This window comes from Stenella coeruleoalba (genome assembly GCF_951394435.1).
Source record: "Stenella coeruleoalba genome assembly, chromosome: 10".
NCBI lineage: Eukaryota > Metazoa > Chordata > Mammalia > Artiodactyla > Delphinidae > Stenella > Stenella coeruleoalba.
In genome coordinates this window covers 6,484,235-6,505,785 of record NC_137156.1, presented here as the reverse complement: position 1 = coordinate 6,505,785, position 21,551 = coordinate 6,484,235, and the positions used below count along the sequence as shown (strand labels likewise).

Below are 21,551 nucleotides of genomic sequence, written 5' to 3'. Positions count from 1 at the left end.
AAAAGAATATAGACATTATCAAACACTAGTTGTGTCAGGGAATTTGGTACAATATTTTTTTGGAGGAAATATGTATTAAAACCAATATGAATGTACAAGTATAGTTTTCTCATGCCCAAGAACCACATATGAAAGAAGACAACATAAAAACCTTTGCAAAGAAAATAGTTCATACATCATGAAACAATTTTCAAAAATGTAGTGTCATTATAATGCTCTAACACAAAAAAATTACCAAGCAAATTCTTAAGATAATTTTTTGAGAGTGCAAACTTACAAATAGCAATTAGTATTTTCTTATTTGGATCAAATTTTCTCCCAATTTCGTTTGAACATATAAAAATGCCTTTCAATGGGAAGAATAGCTGGAGTACCTATCACACGATGTGTCTTAAAGCCAGTCTTTCATACTTAACTGGTTTTCAACATTTTAAAATCAATTATAATCATGGATTTGGTGTTTCTGTACCATTCTCGGTATGTAGATATTTTTAGCCAAATTTCCTTTGACCATGTTCATGAAAAATTTAAAAAGAAATGTGAAGTCTGTTTAGACTTTTACATCATAAAATGATGTAAAATAAATCATAATTAGTGAGGGTAAATGAGAGTTTCTTAAATCAAAAAAAAATCCATTCTCAACTGTCATTCAATTTTTTCCTCCCTGTATAAACAAATGAACACATTCATATACAGCTCATTTTTCCATTACCTTTTTTTGAAAAAAAATCTTTATTGGAGTATAAGTGCTTTACAATGGCGTGTTAGTTTCTGCTGTAAACATTACCTGTTTAATAGTAGTTTCTTTAAAAAAATTATTTAGCTGACATAGTCCTAATGAAATAGCATTTTTATTTTCCAACAAATAACATTTATTCATTTAACCAATTTATCATAAAGAGATACTGAGCTATATATATAGTCCTATTAGTCACACAAAATATAAAAGAAGGAATCATGGTTCTATTATGAGGATCTTCAAATGGTTAAAAATGGAGAAGGTATTCAGAGACGCAACAAATGATTTCTTCACTTCTCCACCAACTATTGAGTCTCTTCACCATGACTCAAACACTGACTCCTGCAGTGCTGTGAGCAGCACCTCAACAATCCTAATCACAAACCTAATACCACTGTTAGCTTACGCATACGCACGTGTATGCACACGTGCATATATGCATCGTGTGTTTAAATCACCTGTGCGTATATGTACATTTATTGATAAATTACTCTGTGCTAGCTAGACATTTTATTAAGTGCTGTCCTATACAGTATCCCCTTTAATCATTACACAACATACGAGAAAATTATAGCTCACAATAGCTAAGTAATTTGGCAAACGCTGGATTTTGAACTTAGATCAAATTTCAAGACTATGGTTTAGTATCTATGCTACAGTAAATAATGGTCGATCACACGCAATTTGCTTTATAAATAAATATTCACATAAAAGAAAACATTCACTCGCAAGAAACAACTGTCATGTCTATGGAGGGGTAAGAAGAAGGAAGCTGCATTGAAATTATCTTTAGTAATGCTACAATTGAGAAACTTCATAACACTTAACAAGAGAGTAGGATTGGCCAGTTTTATAATTTTATCTCTATTGCCAACATATGAGATCATGTATCCTACAAGCTCTGATGATGACAGTTAAGGCTAGGTGGGAAAATATCCATGATGGCTCTAAGTTTTCTTTTCCATCTGGCTCTAAAAATCTAAGAGCTCAAAGGCTGTTACGGAGCTTCTCAGCAGCACAGTAAAGAAATTATTTAGAAAAGGCAGAAAAAAGCATAAGTATTTTATGTAAAATATTTTCTACTGTCTATAAAGTAAGAAACACCATGGAGATGTACAAGGCAGATTATACTCAAATAAACACACAATAGAACAGGAGGAATTGGTCATTCTCCTTAATACAATGGCAGAGTTGAGACATAGATACTCCCATCTTTTCTGACCCTTAAACCACCTTTACCCTTTAAAAGAACTTCTTAAACAGAACATATTTTGTTTGGAAGCAAACCTCAAGGAGAAATGACTGGTTAGAAAGCCCTGATCTCCGGGTGAAGGCTTGGGATGGTTCGCCACAGTGAGTGGATTTACAGGCTGTAGTGACAGACATTCACACTATACTTTATATTCTTTCCACTACCACATACATCATGTCTACAGAGAATTACAAGTTCATTTTAACAAAAGAAAGAACTCATACTCTTTTAATCACATTAATAGTGGCTTTTATTCATGCTAGACTATGCCTCTCAGGAAAAGCTTTTGTATCTATCAGATCTTAAATGACCACCAGATGAGGAAAGAGGATTGAAAGTCAGAATCAGTGGATCTCTTTTTATTAAGAATATCAGTAAATATTCAAAGCGAATGAGTTCACATTAGGCAGAAGGCCTAATTCCAAGCGTTCATGTTCACCAAAGTCCCAGAGAAATATTTCCTCTCAAATTTTGGGAAGAATGTTTTAACCGACCATGACATTTCTGACCCTGGGTTTATATTTATGATCACCACTGTTTTCTTTTAACTGTACTCCTGTTCAAAAAATGTATAAGCATCAGGGCAAAAATCATCAAATGTCTTCAAAGTTATTTTGACTTATGATCAGACTCTTATGGGAAATTTTAATTTTTACCCAAATTAGTTTTCCTCCTACTAATGAGTTGGCCCTCTCTGCAGATCTTTTAAAGAATGGAACTGTTGTGTGGTTCATTAGAGGACTGTGTGGATACACAAAAAGCTTTTAGGGGGCGGTGTTATAATTGGAAGAGTATATATTCACATGGAAATTATTTCCTGGATTAAAATTTTTAAAAGCTGGAAGATTGGCAATTCAAAATTTTATCTCTTGGTTTCTTAGAAAAGCTCCTTTATTTTCAAATCCACAAGCCAACACAAGTAGAATGAATTTATTTATTGCCTGGATGGCACAATCAAAATAACAGTGAACTCTGTTTTTGCCAATTGATGTGTAAAAACAATTGATATTGTGTAAAATATTAAAATATTGAAAGTAAGCTTTAAACAGGGAAAATGTGTGTTAGAATTGAGAAAGGACCAATCCCTCAAATGAGACTGATTGAAATTCTGAGTTTGTGAATTTTATCATGAAGTTGTATTGAATCCATAATAGACTCTTCTTTAAATCCTTTGAATTCTTGCATGTCAGTGTCTTCAAACGTGTAACGTTAACCTATGCAAGACATTAATAATGGCATTAATTTTTAATTGCATTAGGTACAAGCACATTAGCGCATTTGTTCTCCTCAAGTGTCCTTTGATGTACACAGGTTATAATAAAATTTTAAAAGTAAGGAAACTGAGAACCAGAAATGAAAAGGAATTTCCCAGTGAAGCATACAGAAAGTGGCAGAGCTAGGTGGAAACCAAGATAGCCTGACACTGAAGTCCACTGTCCTTCTAGTTAAATCATATTGCGGAACTGTTAAGATCTAATATTGCTTATTGAGTAATGAAACTATTATCCCATACTATAAGCCTAGTACCAGCTATCCGTTGTTATCTTTATCAGTTGTTACTGTGAGTTATTGGTTATCTCCTTTAGTTAGCAGTTGTTGTCAGTTATCTACTTTAATAAGAAAACATGAGAATACAGTTATTGAAAAAATGCATAGATAAGTGTAAAAATACTAATATTTGTCAGTTGTTTCAATATTTTCCATCAAAATTAGAATTTTAATTTAAATAGTCTTCCAAGGTAGCATGCTAAGAACTATTTGGAAAGTAGTAACAATGTAAATTTACCTTTTATTCTTTGTCTCAAATTATTCTCTGATAAAGTACAATATAACTCAGTGACCAAAAGGGATAAGCAGTGGCAGCAGCACAAGAGCAAAGGTTCGGAATTGTACATGGATATAATAATCAAACTTGAATAATGAAAATCTGAAAATGCATAAGAATGTCTATAATTTGTAATTGCCATTCAATTCCTTCAAGAAGTAATTCTCATTAGCACAGTAGCTTTATTTTAGAGCATTTGAAGTAACATTGTAAAACTGTGTGTATGGAGGGAAGAAGGAATACGGATAATCAGAGGTCGGTATGGAAGGAGGCTTATATAAAATGATGGAATCCAAATAAAATAAACAAGCCATCAAAACCAAGAATCCAGCACCTCCCACCTGGTAAAACACCATTGTTTTGGGTCTAGCATCATGCCAAGTTTTTGTATCACATTTAATGTTCCCGTAGAAACTCAGTACATTGAAGAATAAAGGAACTTTGAACAAGGGGATAAACAAGATTCTAAAATACTGACAGGGGCTTTCCTGGTGCTGCAGTGATTGAGAATCCACCTGCCAATGCAGGGGACACGGGTTCGATCCCTGGTCCAAGAAGATCCCACATGCCACGAAGCAGCTAAGCCCATGAGCCACAGCTACTGAGCCTGTGCTCTAGAGCCCACGAGCCACAAATACTGAGGCCGCAAGCCACAACTACTGAAGCCCGTGCACCTAGAGCCCATGCTCTGCAACAAGAGAAGCCACTGCAATGAGAAGCCCATGCACCACAACGAAGAGTAGCCCCCGCTTACCACAACTAGAGAAAGCCCGTGCACAGCAAGGAAGACCCAACGCAGCCCAAAATAAAATAAATTTTAAAAATAAATAAAATAAAATACTGACAAGGCCAGAATAAAGTCATATCTTGATATCTTACAAGTCCAGACTCAGTACTACATATCAAAGTGATTTGGCATTTTTTAACTAATTAGTTTAGTTAGTTGATTGGCCATTTGGGGGAGAATTGTTTATTTCTGTTATGTCATATATCATCTCATCTTCTCCTAAAACAGAGAATTTTCAGAATTTCACAACTGGCAATAAGCTGAAAACTTTTTATTTTGTTTTTGCTTATGACAGTTCCACCCCCACTTAAGAGGCAGAGAGCCATACCTACATGTCATTCTCACTTACAGTGTCACTTGGCAAAAGCCATCAATCTCTTAGTAAGAGGCAGGAAACCTCTTGCCCAGGGTCCACTGATACAATAATACAAGAGGGAATGCTGAGAAAGCATCATTCTTGACGTTCAGCCACAAACGCATACCTACAACTTGGGCTTGTTTAGGAAAACTGAGAACCACCCCTGCCCCACCGTGAGGCTTTCACTGAGTAACAAATAACAGTAATTTACCATTTGTGGAGAGACAAGAGAACCCTTCTTAGGATTCTCTTAGGGAACCTACACTTAGGAATGTGTAGGGCCTACTGAAAGCTACATGTAGGGGAGGAATTTTTAGAAAAGCTCTTTGGCACTCCAGCTCTTACAGTAAGCACAAGGCAGTGGCAGTGCTCCCCAGGAAGTATTTGAGCCTGTGGTGCACTGAAAGTAACAAGAACAGCAGAACCCCAACTCAGCCCAACAGCTGACCCTATTGACTCCATCCTATACAATAATGGTCTTATGGGGGAAGAGTCATACCTATTTCCAGGCATAAATATGCTTTAGTCTCTGCGCTGCTCTTCTACCAAAATGTCTGGCATTCAATCAAAAATTACAAGGCACCAAAAAAAGTGAGAATAAAAGAAAGACCCATTGACAAAAGATGAAAACATCAACCAAACTAGATTCAGAGGTGGGAACTATCATAAGGATTTTTAAGTGACTCTATTAATATGAAAAAGCATCCTGCAGAAAAGGTAAATAGCATTGTATTAGTAAGCGTTCTGCAGAGTAACAAACAATAGGAAATATCTATATCTATATCTATATCATCTATATCTATATCTGTATGTATATCATCTATATTTATATCTGTACCTATATCTGTATCTATATCTATATCATCTATATTTGTATCTATATCTATATCATCTATATCTATATCTCCTAAGGACTGGCTCACACAGTTGCAGGACTGGCAAGTCCAAAATCTGCAGGGCAGGCTGGCGAGCTGACATTCTGGTAGGAGTTAATGTTGCAATCTTGAGTCCAAAGGTATCTAGAGACAGACTCTCTTCGTCTTCACGGAACCTCAGTCTTCTCTCTGAAGGTCTTCCACTAGTTGCATGTGACCCACCCATATTATGGAGGATGATCTACTTTCCTAAAAGTGTACTGATTTAAATGTTAGTCACATTTAAAAATTATATTCACAGCAACATTTACACTAGCGTTTGACCAAACTACTGGGTACCTAGACAAGTTGACACGTAAAATTAACCATCACAACTAGTAAACTTGATAATTTACTAGAGGATGAGTGTGGACTAGCATGAAAATGAAAACCTCCTGAGGCTGTAATCACAGGGGGTCTCCATCCTTTCCTGGGCTCTCACTTCAGGAACTCCACCAGTTTCTTACTCTGGTGATCATGAGTAAGATGATCATGGAGTAAGATCAGTTTCTTACTCTCATGGTCCTGGCAAGGGGAAGAGAAAAGTAGCCATTGTGAATCCCTGCCAGAACCTTCTGCATAGTAAAATCTTATTCTCCATGAAACTAATTCACTAGATGGCAATGCCTAGTTCTTGTCCCACCTGGGAGAAGAGAATTCCTCCCCACTCTAGCCCACAGCACCTTCCTATCTCATCTAAGGGGGGGAAATATTTTTTTAATTAAAAAAAAACAAAGCTAGTTAACAAGCAACTGAACTTCAAGGAAGTGGATTGGGACTGTTGCAGCCAAGGAAGGGAGTAGGGAGCAGAGGGAGGGGAAAAAAGCTATAACCTAGAGGAGGGACAGAAACACTTGTGAAAGCCATACCTCTGAGACGCAGTCCCACTGAAAGACTAAAACTTAATCAGAAGATGAGGGAACTTTTTTCCTTTCCCACACGCTACCACCACGCCAAGACTCCAGCATAATAACAACAGTGGATTACAGCTGACAGGGCTGCAAGACAGACTCTCTGTAAGGAACAGTTTAATAAGAAGTCCCAAAGCCAAGAAAAGAGACAAAAACGAGGATGCCAGAGGAGTTTGAAGCCACAGGTAATTACAATACAAACATTAAACACAGCCCAACTGCTAGCTAGATTAACATAAATAAATACTCACACTGAGGGCTTCTGACCTCAGAACCTATCATACAACATAAGTGACTTCCAACAAAATATTCCAAGGCATACGAGAGGCAAGGAAAAAGTGGTCTGAAGAGACAGAGCAATCATCAGAACTGCACTCAAATATGACACAGATGTTGGAATTATCAGACAAAGAAGTTAAAATAACTACGGTCAACATATTAAGGGGTCTAATGGAACAAGTAGACCACATGAAAGACCAAATGGGTAATGTCAGCGGCAAGATGGACATTATTAAACAAACAAAAAAAAAATTCAAAGGTAACACTAGAAGTAAAAAGCACAGTAACAGGCATGAAGAAGGCCTTGGATGGCTCATCGGAGGATTTGACACAGCTAGGGGGAGGAAATCAGGGAAACTGAAAATGAGTCAAAAAAATTCCCAAACTTAAACGCAAAGAAGAGAAAGAAAGAAGAAAGAACAGAACACCTCAGAACTGTGGAACAATATCAAACAGTATAAAATACACATAATTAGAAAAACAGAAGGAGAAGAAAGAGTGAATGGGAGAGAAGAAATATTTGATGTACTAATGACTGAAAGATACCCTAAATTAAGACAGACACCAAACCACAAATCCTGGAAGCCAAGAAAACACCAAGATGTATCATATTTAAATGAAAGAAAATCAAAGACAGAGAAAATTTTGAAGAAAACCAGAGGAGTGAAAAACCACCTTTACCTGTAGAGAAACAAGACTAAGAATATAGCTGATTTCTCAAGAGAAACCATGTAAGCAAGAAGAGAGTGGATGGAATCTTCAAATTGTTCAAGAAAATAGTTACCAGTCTAGAATTACACAGATAATGAGGTTTAACCTTAAAAACTCAAAAAGAAATAAAGATTTTCTTAGACAAACCAAAAGTGAAGAAATTCATTTCCAGCAGACTTGCATTACAAGGAATGTTAAGAAAAGCTCTTCAGTTATAGAAAAAGTGAGGTAGGTCAGAAGCTTGTATTTATACAAAAAGAAGCAGCCAGAGAAGGATTAAACGGAAATAATAAGGTACCTGTACTATACCTAAAACAACATAATTGTATTTGAAGGTAGACTCAGGTTATTTTAAAAGGTATATTATAAACTTAAGGACTGCAACTAAAAAATACTTTTTAAGATTTAACCAAATGCAATGAAAAAGAATGCATCACAGAACCAAAGAGCTTAGGGAAACACAGGAATGGTGAATACAAAGGAAAACAGAGGTAGCTACACCTATTACACAAACTGCTGACAACCCAAGTTAAAAGCTTGAAGTCAGCCAGAGAGAAAGATTCATTATATGCTGAGAAAGAAAGATAAAAATGACACGAGACTTCTTGACAGAAACTGCAAACGAGAAGACCATGGAGAGACATCTATAAAGTACTTGAAGAAAATTATCACCTAGAATTCTATACCCTTCAAAAATATCTTGCAAAAAATAATGTCTATACTTTTTTGGACAAACCAAAGCTGAAAGAATTTATTATCAGCAGTCCTGAAGTACAAGAAAGATTAAAATATGTTGTTTTGCTAGAAGGAAAATAATATCAAATAGACAGCTGGATCTGCAGAAAGGAATGAAGATATCTAGAAATTGTAAAATTATGGGTAAATATAAAAGCCAATGTTTAGTTACTTTTACTCTTTTTAAAATATTATTGTCTAAAAAATATAGTAGCAAGAAAAATAGTAGCCATGTACACTGAAGTTTAAAACATATTAGAAGTAAAATATATAATCATAACAAAAATGATGCCAGGGAAAATGAAAGGACACTGTTGTAGGATTCTTAAACTATAACAGTGTTTGCTCTTATTAGTATTTGATAGCAGCCTCTGATAAGTTAAAATGTATATTTTAAACTCCAGAGCAATTGTGAAAAAATAAAATAAAGACGTATAGCAAGCAAACCACAGTGGAGATAAAAATAGAACCATAAAGATATTCTAATATTACAAAAGAAGAAAAGAAAGAAAGAATACCAAAAAGTAAGTAGTAAGGGGCTTCCCTGGTGGCGCAGTGGTTGAGAGTCCGCCTGCCGATGCAGGGGACATGGGTTCGTGCCTCGGTCCAGGAAGATCCCGCATGCTGCGGAGCGGCTGGGCCCGTGAGCCATGGCCGCTGAGCCTGCGCGTCCGGAGCCTGTGCTCCGCAGCGGGAGGGGCCGCAGCAGTGAGAGGCCCACGTACAGCAAAAAAAAAAAAAAAAAAGTAAGTAGTAAGATGGTAAACTTAAGCCATGCATATATCAAAATTATGTTAAATATATACGATCTAGGCATTCCAATTAAAGGCAAAAAATATCAGATTGTATAAAAGCAGGAGCCAACCATGAACTGTTATTTTAAACATATATTTTAAATTCATAGATATGATTAAAAAAGGATGGTAAAATAGCATTTCCTAAGGACTATCATAGGTCTTCTCATTTATTTACTGGCAAAATTAAAATGGTTCTATTATCCATGTTTTTGATCAATAATCTGTGATGCTTTTGAAGTGATTAAATAAATAACATTTAATCAAGTTATGGTTTTTAACATCAAATAAGATTTGTTAAGTGACCTTTACTTACATCATTAGTAGAAAAATATCTCTCTTCAGACTTTCAAGTAAGAGAACCCAAACAGGTTTTATTTAGTTCACACACATTCATAAATAAAAAATAAGTCCTTGAACTCCCAAAGACTTAGGGATATAAAACGGTAAACTGCACCCTAAGACAGGATATACATGAGCACAAAGGTTTTCATACGATAAGAAGCTATTATTTTCCTAATGTGAGAAAAATAGCAATGACAGCCATCAGAAGGACCTTATCTTTATTTGTATCTGATGATGTTATCCTATTGTTCAGTGTCTTTCATCAGGGCTATTGATGTACCGTTAATTAAGCTATGCATTTAAACTTCAGATTGGGAATCCGTAGGTGTATTCTTGGCAAAAATCTTGGGGATGTATGCCTGGCCATGATCTGAAGGGTTGCTAAGTAAGTGTCACAATAGTTTAAAACTGCTAAGAAGAGTGATGTATAAACAAAGCCCAAGTTCCAGTCATTATTATTAATAATTATAATTGTCATCATATCTGCCTCGAAGGCCCATTAAATTCCATGTGAGCAAAACATGTTTCCTAGAACCCCTTCCTCTTCTGTGTTAGTGACAGCACTCTTTACCCTGTTCCCCACACTAGCAAACTTCCCAGTTCCTTTTCTTTCAGGTCCCTCGTCTAATCTCTCATCAAGTTCTGTAGACCTGATTTTCTGTTTAATACTAGTATTATCCTCTTCATTGCTACTACTATTTACCCCAGTATTTGTCACCAAAGTATTGCAACATTTTTCTAATAGGTTCTTTTTGTTGCTATTGTTAACTCTGCCCTCTCCACAGCTGCCTGAATAAATGGTATTATATCACTCTTTTGCCTAAAATCCTTCCAAGTTTCCCCAGGATCTACAGGAGAAGCGCTAGCCAGTTACCTTGGTCCATGAGGTCCTGCATGATGTAACCCCTCTCTTTCTCTCCAGCTTCATCTCCAGCCACTCCCTGGCACAAACATATGTTTCAGAAACACTCACTACTTGTGTCCCCACACACACACACACACACACACACACACACACACACTTGCATCACCGTTTCTTGCCTTTGTGGCTTTGCGTTCTGACCCCACTCCCTGGAATAAATAATCAACCAGCGCTCATTGTTTAGAACTCAGTTCAAGGTTACTGCTTTCAGAAGGCACACGCCATCTTCTCTCCCTGTCCCCTCTCTGTGCCGTCACAGTGCACGTATTTATCAAGCATTGTAATTAACCAGTTTACACCTTTCTTTTTTATTAGAAGGCAAACACATTTAGGGCTGAAACTATGTCTTCATCTTTTTTACCAACAGCACTTATCTCAGTGCCTGACACATAGTAAACACTCAATAACTGTTAAATATTTGAATTTATGGGAAGTAAGATTTTCATTACTTAGGCAAGTGCATGGGATAACAGCCATATTGTTTTCATTATGTCAGTTTAAAAACATATCTGCAAATTCTTTGAAATTCCTTACAGAGAAATGTGGCCTCTGCCTCCACTTCGTGAAACTGGGCAGGGTTTTGTCACTGTTTCAATCAACAGAGTACAGCAGAAGTGATGCTCTGTGACTTGCAATGCTGAGGAACCAAGACACAACTTCCTGCTTCCTGGCATGCTTGCTCTTGAAGTCTTTACTGGCCAAGTAAGCAGTTTGACAGCCCTGAGGCTACCATGCTATTGGGGAAGCCAAATATAGCCCATGTGGAGACCATATGGATGGGTTCTGAGACTATGTAAAGAGACAGAAAGATGCTCAGACAGTCTCCAGCCATCCCAATCCCACCTCCATCACCTCTGTTCCAGCCACAGCTGCTCTGGCTTGTCCCTTCTAATATCACTTCTGAAACTTCTGACTTACAGAGATCATGATAGATAAGAATGATTTTTGCTGTTTTAGGCCGGCCACTACATTTTTAGATGATTGGTTATACAGCAAAAGAAAACTGGAACACTCTTTTTAAAGAGTAATTAAACATAATGGATTATAAAATTTAGAATTAATTACATATTCTTTTTAAATGAAATACTATTTAAAAATCAAATGAAAATACAGGCATACCTCAGAGATATTGCCGGTTCGGTTTCAGACCACTGCAATAAAGTGAGTATCACAATAAAGCGAGTCACAAATTTTTTGGTTTCTCAGTGCACATAAAAGTTATGTTTACACTCTACTGTAGTCCATTAGGTGTTCAATACTATTATGTCTTAGAAAACAATGTACACACCTTAATTAATACTTTGTGGCTAAAAAGTGCTAACCATTTTCTGAGCCTTCAGAGAGTCATAGCAGTAACATTAAAGATCACTGATCACCATAAAACAAATATAATAATAATGAAAAAGTTTGAAATATTGCACGAATTACCGAAAGGTGAAACAGATGCAAAGTGAGCAAATGCTTCTGGAAAACTGAGGCCAATAGACTTGCTCTGCACAGGGTCGCCGTAAACCTTCAATCTGTAAAAAAACACAGTATCTGCAAAAGCTCAATAAAGCAGAGGGCAGTAAAACAAGGTCTGCCTGTAATTCTACAAACTTTAGAAAGAGAATTGTAAGAACTACATAGAAAGAATGTTGAGCCCAACAGAGATTAGACATTGAAAGAGTGCTTAAGTAGATCAGAAAAAATAGAGCGAAAAAATATATACATAGTCGCTTCCCCAGACATCTGGGGAAGCTCGCATTTAATTTAAAAAAAAGATTATTAACAAAACAAGAGCATTTATCAACGTTGGTTTTGAAGGAATAAAGAAACCATATTTTCGTCCATGTTTTTCTCATTATGGTGCACTGGAATAGTCTGCTTCTTAAGTAATTGGCCACACAGTCTTCTGACTTGATTTATTATTCTGTCAAGTAGAGTTCTGTGATTCTTGAAAGCACTTTAGAAATCGCTCGAGGTTTTAAAATTCATAAAAATAAATGAATTAAGAACTAAGGATGAAGTGAAGTTCCTTTTGTACTTCACTTTCTGTATGATGATACCACTAGAAAAGCTATACAATTATATAATTATTTACATCCATGTGGTCCACTGTGTTGCACAAAGTGCTTTCATATATATTTGTTTTGTGTTTCTCGTCTAGCCTTGCAGAAGTGGGAATTATTTCTATATTGCAAATGAGATAACTAAAGCTAAAGGAATAATTACCCCATGCCTCTTCCCCCTACTTCTAGTGGAATTGAATATGCTTTAAGTCAGCAAATGTTGTTGTTTATTACATGTAAAACAGTGAGCTGAGTACTGCAGTATATGTAAAAGTGTATAAAACCCATTTTCTGGTTTCATGGAGCTTGTACTCTAACAGGGGGAGGCAGGGTGAAATAAATTGGCAAAAAATCTAATATTAACGCCAACTCTCAGGATTTTGGAGTTGAGGAAAGTCTCGTGCATTTGAAAGGCTCATAAAAAGCTATACTTAAATTGGCCTTTAAAATAGGTCATCTTATTTTCCTTAATAAAAATAAAACAGAAAAGTACAAAGGGTAATGCCCTTTTGTCCAAGTGTATAAAATTTTGTCCCATGAGGAGACTCAAGGAAGTAGAGTGGATTAGTAGTTCTTAGGTCAGAGACAAACACTGACCACTGGCCACATGGAAATCCTGGAATCTGATTCTTGGTTTGGTGCTCCAAGGATCAACAAGAGTGACGAGTCAGGCACATAAAGAACCAGGAGGGCATCAGATTGCAGCTGGAAATCTTACTATTCAGCCTGTCAACTTGTCATCATCTCTCCCAGTTTGGTCAGTTGTACATATGCCTTGAGAATTAATGTAAATATTCTAGACTAGAATCTAGGTTTACATTGATAATCTTTCTTCTGATTTTTAGTCTTCTTTGAAATATTGTGTTTTTCAGCTTCAGAAGACAAAGGAACTCCAGGGAGTGGCCTGCTGGCTGTGTCTGCATCTCTTGAAAATTGATTGACATTCAGAATCCAGGTGAGTTTCTTCCTTTGAATAAATCACCCTCTTTCCCATATATTATGACCACAGCTGTCAGTGGTCTCCAAGTCCAGCTAGTTAGAAATGGGGCTTTTGAAGCCAAAGTCACAGGTTCACTTTCGTCAAGGACCAGTTAGCTCCAGCCTGCTTCATCCCCGATATCTGAACCCACAATTGGGCTAGTCATTCCCCAGCCTCGAAGGGGAACTTGATACAACAGTGTGAATGGGCACATCCATCGCACCTGTAGACAGACGCAGATAAGCTAGAAGTCATACCCACGTGACTCAGTAACAGTGCATCAATCACAGATTCACAGAGCAGGGTCTGAGCCCCACAATTAACTGATTATGTAACCTTGGATGAATTCATTAAACTCTGAATCTTCAGAAGGAACAAATGTCAACTGGTCTCTGGTCATCTGCACCGACACTTCAATCTCACATTTGCAAAACCACAGTTATTTCCTTCCCAGCATCTCGATCTAATCCCATTCTCACACTTCCTAAATGAGTGTCCAGGACCCCTCTCAATTCTGTCACCCTAGTCAGGAATCTAAGGGTTTTCCTAGTTTCTTCCCCTTGCCTTTGTGTTTAATGAATTTTAAAAAATGGTCTCCTAAAAATGTTTTATATATCCCCCATCTCATCCCTATTCCCTCAGCCTTGGCGCCACCCTTTCTGTTTCTGGTTTGAATCACTGGAATCAACCCCTCATTGTGTCCCTTCCTCTCGCCTCATCCCTCCTCATCCTAACCCTGCCCTCAGCCTTCCCTCGTGTGACCAGCAGAGCGCTGCCTCTCGATGCATATCTCATTATGTAACCATGAGGCTCAATATTTTCCACTATCCTGCCGGCAACTTCGTGTTCCACGTCAAACTCTGCCCCTCACGGTGTTCTCTGTCCAATCTTTGCACTTGTTTTTTGCCATTGCCTCTGCTCTTCCCTCTATGTGGAAAGCCCTCCTCCCTGCAGGACACCTGGGAGACTGCTTCACCCCAGGTCTCAGTTTACATGTCCCCATGTGCAAGGCTTTCTACACTCACTGGGTGAACTAAGGGGTTTTGGGGTTGGTTGGGGTTTTTTCCCCAAGAAAACAAACCTTGTGAAAATTATTTATAATTTTGTAATTGTTTCTCCTGTTTTTCCCAACACATTCTAAAATCATGACGAAGACAGATTACCTCTTGATCACTATATTCCCCCGTATTTAGAATAGTGTCTGGCACAGAGTGACCACTAGGTAGGTAGGTCTAACCGACACGTGAAAGTGTGAATGCTAAACGGAAAAACGTGTTGTCTAATGGCACCTGATGATTTGGCTGTACCTTTGGGCTGCAAGAGCCGTAGAGGGTGGACATTCAGCAAGGCCAATCCAGAGCTATAGAGAAATGGAGGGTGGACATGAGCTAGAAAGTTACAGGGCACTGGGTGCTGAGTGGGAGAAGGGCCAAAATAGGAGTCCTCAGAATCAGGATGGGGGGTGGAGCTCAGAAAAAAACACTTTGAGGTTGTTTCCTGTGGAGTTCTGTTCTGTGTGATCATCTGCTAATACTCCCCATAAATCCGTAAGTCAGGAATGTGTGGGCACTCGGGTGTACGTGTGTGTGGGGGGGGATTATGTGTGTGTTTGAGAGAAAAAGAGGAGACAGAGACAGAAATATAGAGATAGAGATGAGAGAGAGAGAATGAGAGAATCTTAGGTGTACCTTTGAAAATAAGCAGGGCTTTGTTTCATGCTGGGTGGATGGGCTACAGCACCCAGACCATAATTTCACAGTTAGGTTTCCAAGCAGCAGAGGAGACCCAGTGAATTCCTTGAGAAACCTTGGACATAGACTTTGGAATTAAGGGTTTGAGTCAGTCTTGGCTTAGTATTGAAGAGTAAGACTGCTTCTCATGTTGTCTCTGAGTGACAGTAGGAATGGAAACTTCATGCTTAATGTCAATTTTGTATTCTAATAAACACAACCTCCAACTCTGCTCTATCTTTTAATCTCCAAAGTCTGAACCCACTCCCTGTTATAAATTAGGGAGGTTCATCCACCCTCTCAGTTTCTGGGGGGTTGAATAATATTCTGTGGTTCTGAATATCTGAATATTTCTACCTGAACCAATGAAGCAATCATAAAAACATATCCCTTGATGGATTAAGCCACTTCCTGGTACCTTCATGCAGTGTAAGTAATGCAATAGTCTTGTCTCTCATTGAAAGTCAGTCGTGTGTTCCTACATCCTTGGGAATCACTTCCCTGAAGAACACACATCACAGAGCATAACTCCACATTACCTTTGAGACCTGCTTTCAAGGGTTTTTTCTTCCTGAAGCCCACCCAGGTTTTCATTAGCTCACATGACTTGTTGCCCTGTACTTGTATCAGAACTCTCGGGGAGCTTTATTATCCATTATATTGCTTCACTGCATGGACCAGGTACCTCCATCATTAAGCGGAAAGAAACAATAAGCACGGCACTCCTGGGCACAGCTTGGGTAGAAGGGCTTTGTAAGCTGGGCGATGGCTTAATGGTCCACAAGGTGCAGAGGCTCTGCCAACTTTAACTGAGCCTCAGCTCTCCTTCCTTTGAGAGTGAAAGAAAAAACTAAAGTGCAACCCTGCCTCATCATTTAGGCATTCATTTCAGATGTGTTTACTGTAATTGTCTCTTCCCAGACCTCCCTGTTCATTCATACTTCCCCTGCTAGGAGAGGAACATGGTATTTTAGCTATTTGAATATTTTTGAAGAAATTGTATAAACATTGTTGCAAAATCGTTTTGTTCTGTTCCCATTCAACTTTCAGAGAATTCACAAATTTGACTTACTGTTTTCTAGTGACATCACCTCTTGATAACTGCCCTGCCTTCCTCTCGCCATTCAAAAGAAGTAACAGGATCACCAGATATACCATGTAGTTAGTTCATGGTTATAAATAGGGTTTTGTTTCACCAATAAGAGCTAAACTTGCTTTAATCTAGCATCTGGAAACTAAAAATAAGTCACCCTTTTGCAATTCTCCCAAATACACTGATGTGTCCACAGACTTTGATGTGAGAAGCCATCCAGCCATTCTTTTTTTTTCCTTGTCCATATGAATTAGATGTGTTTTTATTTACTTACTTATCTTAATAAATGTATATAGTGTTGCTGAGAGATGCTTCTAATATTAGTGACCACAAGTCTCTGGAAAATCAGGTATTTCCTTACACAATTCAGTTTTGAGGCTTAATCAACACCTCATATTTATTTAGGGACCTTTATCTTTACCCAGTTTTTCTCATCTCACTGTGCTTCAGTTATGCATCCCAAATCAGACAGTCTCAAACCTGCGTATTTTATTTATTTATATTTTTTAAACCTGCTTATTTTAATCACATCTTCACTTTTTGGCCTTCTCTGGGCCTAGGGCATCTACATATCCATATTATAAACAGATGCAGAAGAAATTTTGAGTAAATTGAGAGACAAATCATGTTCCTGAATGGGGAGGCTAAAGACTAAGATGTCAATGTCTCATAAATCTATTGATAAGTTTGATATCATTCCAAATAAACTTTAAATATATATATATATATATATATATATATATATATATATATTTGAGAACTTGAGAATTTAAGTTGATCTGCAAATAAAAGGTTTCGTCTAGGTAGGAAGACTCAAGAACTTTGGGAAAAAAAAAAAAGTAATAAGGGGAGGCTTGTTTTTGCCAATAAATATACTACAAAAAAATTTTAAATGAGTAGTAGAAGAAAATAATTAATAAAACCTGATAGATATAAAATAGTATTTGATAAAGATAGTCACACAAGTAAATGAGAGAATAAAAAAAAGGGTTAAATGGTGCTGGGACAATTGGTAATATATTTGGAAAAGTAAAATAAAATCAGATCCTCAACTCATATCTTACACTAGCTTAAATTATATATGGAATAAAAAGATTACTGTAGGGCTTCCCTGGTGGTGCAGTGGTTGAGAGTCCGCCTGCCGATGCAGGGGACACGGGTTCGTGCCCCGGTCCGGGAAGATCCCACATGCCGTGGAGCGGCTGGGTCCGTGAGCCATGGCCGTTGAGCCTGCGCATCCGGAGCCTGTGCTCCGCAACGGGAGAGGCCACAACAGTGAGAGGCCCACATACCGCAAAAAAAAAAAGATTACTGTAAAACTGTAAAACATAAAAAAAGAAGGGAATATAAGCAAATGATAAGGTGATTCTTTCTAAGCAAAAGAGAAGTGGAAAACTTCACAGTAAAGAAGAAAGAGATTAGACCACAAAATAATTTAGTTAAAACTTATATATGGATAAAAATTGGATAAATAAAATTAAATTTCAAATTGGGGAATTTAGTTGAGACAAACTTGTTAAAGTATTAATGGTTTCAATATACCATAAGTTAAAATAAATAAGATACTAATAATCTAATTGAGTAAAAAATGGTAAGATAACTTGAAGAGAAAATTCATAATAAAAATACAATAAAATTCTATTTTTCTTGCAATCTAGCAATCAAATAAAGGCAAAATAATTAAGATATGTTTGCCTTCAGAATGTGAAAATATGTACAGTGTATAGACTGGCTATGGTGATAAGAGCTCAGTGTTAGTCTCCCACTCTCCTTGTAACAAATTACCACAAGCTTAGTGCCTTAAAAAACAGAAATCTATTTTATTACAGTTCTGGAGAACAGATGTCCAAATCAGTTTCAGTAGGCTAAAGTCAAGTTGTCAGCGGGGCCACACTCCCTCCTGAGAGTCTAGGGGAGAATCCATTCTTGCCTCTTCCAGCTTTTGTTGGCTGCCATATTCCTTGGTTTGTGGCCACATCACTCCAATTTCTGCCTCTTTGGTCACAGGGCCGAGAGGTCAAATATCCCTACTTCTCCTTCTTAGAACAATGCTTGTGATTACTTTTAGGACCCACATGGATAATGCAGGATACTCTTCCCATCTCAAGATCATTAACTTAATCATATGTGTAAAAAAACATTTTTTTAATGTAAGGCAGTATTGACAGTTTCTAGGGATTAGAATCCTACTCACTCACATTCTGCCAGTGGAAACAGAGATGGGGAGGAACTCAGGAAAACAAGTTGGTACACATCACAAGTCTGAAATGACCACACCCTATATATAGTTCCACTACTAAGGTAACAAAAAGTCATTGATGGAAAATTACACTTCTTACAAATGTATTAAAATTATTTTTTAAAATGGACAATCTGTTTAACAATGGATCCATGTGTCTGTAAATAAATAAGTTAAGGTTTAAAATTATGTTGTGAAAAATATATAATCATGTACAATTCATGAGAAAATATTTTAAAAAGTTAAATAGATACTTCCATCTCAATAAATGTATTTTTATGTTGTTATTATGGCTATATTTATTTTTATATTATTAATATGTTCATGTACATGAAAATACGATTGCCCCAAAAGTCTAAATGCAGTTTTAAGCTTTAATAACTTCAGAAGTAGAAGTGCTGCAATTTTTTGAAAATTTGAATAATTAGCAATCAGCCTTTGTAATTTCTGTTTTTTCAGAAATTTGTCCATTTCCTCTAAATTATAGTTTTTATAAAATTTTTCATAGTATCCTATTATTTTTAAAAAATCTGTTTAATTTTAGAATAGTTTTAGGTTCACAGAAAAGTTACAAAGATAGTACAGAGAATTCCCATATATCCTACCCCCAGATTTGATAAAAATTCATAGTTCCCCCTGAGGGAAGTGGTTACAGCAGAACCTAGAATAAAGATGATGACTTCTTGACTTTTAAGTTTTCAAGGTACTATCCAGGTGTGAGACAAAAAATATTTTAAAAGAGAACATGAGCAGGTTGAACCAATATTTCTTCTTATCCTCCCCAGATTAGGAAAAAGGCCCTTGTGCAGGGGTCAGGGGACTCAAATCTTTCTGAAGAGGGAAGAGGAAAGTCCAAAGTCAGTATGGGGTCTTCAAACACTGTATCTTGCAGACCAAGTCCTAGAAGACACCCAATGACTGGTTAACAGTTATTTGCTGAACCCCTCCTCTGTGCTAGGCTCTGGAGATACCAGGTATGAGCAAAAGTAAACCCACCCTTTATCCACAGTTAGAAAATTTCCCTTAGAAAGGGAAACACTGTGGGCGTATGCAGGAGTGGAGAAGCAACATCTTCCAAAAAACGCAGGGTGAGAGTGAGACCAGGGACCCATAGAAACCTTTCTTCTTCAGAGACAGACAGGGATTGGAAGAAGCTATTTAGTATTTTATTGAGGGGAATGTAATCATGGTTTCTGTCTTGAGGCTTTTATCTTTTCATTGATGTAAGAGGCAATGGTGTCTGGAAAGAATAAAGCAGGAGCTTTAGTGAACCAGGATGTGCTTTAAAGAGCTCCACTAGGAAATATTCGACAGGGGTAAATAAATGTGTATAACAGGATGGGAAAAGAAAAGAAAAGAAAAATGCCTGATGGCGTGCCTAAATTTAGGGAGCTTGAAACCATGGGGAAACCAATGTGCTGAGTAATGGGTTTTCTTCTTCATTGGATATTGGACTGAGCCTAATACCTTTAACCACCCAACTTCCGCCACTCCAAAGGCAGGCAACCAAAAGAATATGGTTCTGGCCGTTTCTGTCTAGCCCCAGCCTCAATCTTGAACCCGTTCATCTGGTCCCTCTTCACACTCAGCTTCCACATCTGTCCTGAAGATTTTGATCTCCTAAAATTCTCAGCTGCTGACCTATAGCTTGCACCTTTGTTCTCCAGGCAAATTTAAAGGCAGTAAGGAGATTGAGTGAACACTGAGATAATTAATAGGGAATATCAGTTATCCAGATTAAGTGGGGGGAAAAAATAAGAGTTATTTCCAAAGAGGACCTACAAATGATGGTAATGGAGTAACTGGGAGAGTTGGAAGGGATGACAGAGAAAGCTAAAGTGAATGTGGGGAGGTGAAAAAGTTAGTGGGATTAACAGTTTACGGTCAGAGATGAGAATTTCTGACTTTACCATAATGCAGTGGAAACACATTTGCCCTGTAACCCAAATCCAAGGTGTGGTCAATTAGTGTGGGTTGAGAGTCAAGTAAAGGTTAAGGTTGTTAACATTTTGTTTCTGAAGGACTTTAAAACTGGAGTATTGGGTAATCAACAACAATTCATGTTATCGTATTAGTCTTCCAGCACTATCAAGTAATTTTCGCAGAAACTTTGCAATAGTAATATTTTTAAAAAACCACAACTGTTCCATGTATATACTACAGATAGGGGAGAGTGTGGAAGGTGGAGAGAGAGAGAGATGGAGACAGAGAGAGAATGACAATGAATTAATACAGTATCAATGTAGTACAAAGAACAATCAGTATCACACTTTCAGTAAATTTAATAATTTAATGTCTCTGTCATTCCTTCCAACTCTCCCGATTACTCCATTACCATCATTTGTAGGTCCTCTTCCGTCTATTGTCGTAGTATTTGCCATACGCTGGAGTCCATGTAAAAGATTTCCAGCAATCTTCGGAAAACTGATAATTTTTGTGATCCATTGATCTAGTGATAAAAACTATAAAAGGATAAGAAACTGGCAAACCCAGAGAAGACCAATGAAAGGTTTTGCTTGTTTGTTCAAAACAGGTGAAATGTTTATAAATGTAATAGATTTTTAGAGGCAATCCTAGACTTGATAGATGACAAATATTTTAGCTCTTCTTCTCAGATAGAGAAATACAAGGCACAGAAAAGTAAATGGCTTTTCCCAAGTGAGAATGAGAACCCAAGGATCTCTCTCATCTTTAATCAGGAGAATAGAAATCCATCCTTTGAATTCTGGAACTAGTCTTTATTACAGTTTTACAGTGAAAACCTATTCCTCTCTCCCCTCCCCTTCCTGATTCTTGTAATCACTAAGACTGAGGCCAAATGCCAGAGAAACCTCTATCGTAGGAGGATGGAAATGCAGGAGGTGGTGACAGCAGTTGTGTTTCTTTT

At 37.3% G+C, this 21,551-nt stretch overlaps 1 long non-coding RNA gene across 1 annotated transcript in view; it reads left to right on the top strand.

Moving 5' to 3' along the window:
• The window catches only part of LOC307192879, a 229,727-nt gene that overhangs the window by 184,793 nt on the left and 23,383 nt on the right, over positions 1 to 21,551 (top strand). Inside the window, exon 5 of the long non-coding RNA XR_013830194.1 lies at positions 13,496 to 13,578. This is a non-coding gene — a long non-coding RNA (uncharacterized lncRNA). The remainder of the gene's footprint in view (positions 1 to 13,495; positions 13,579 to 21,551) is intronic.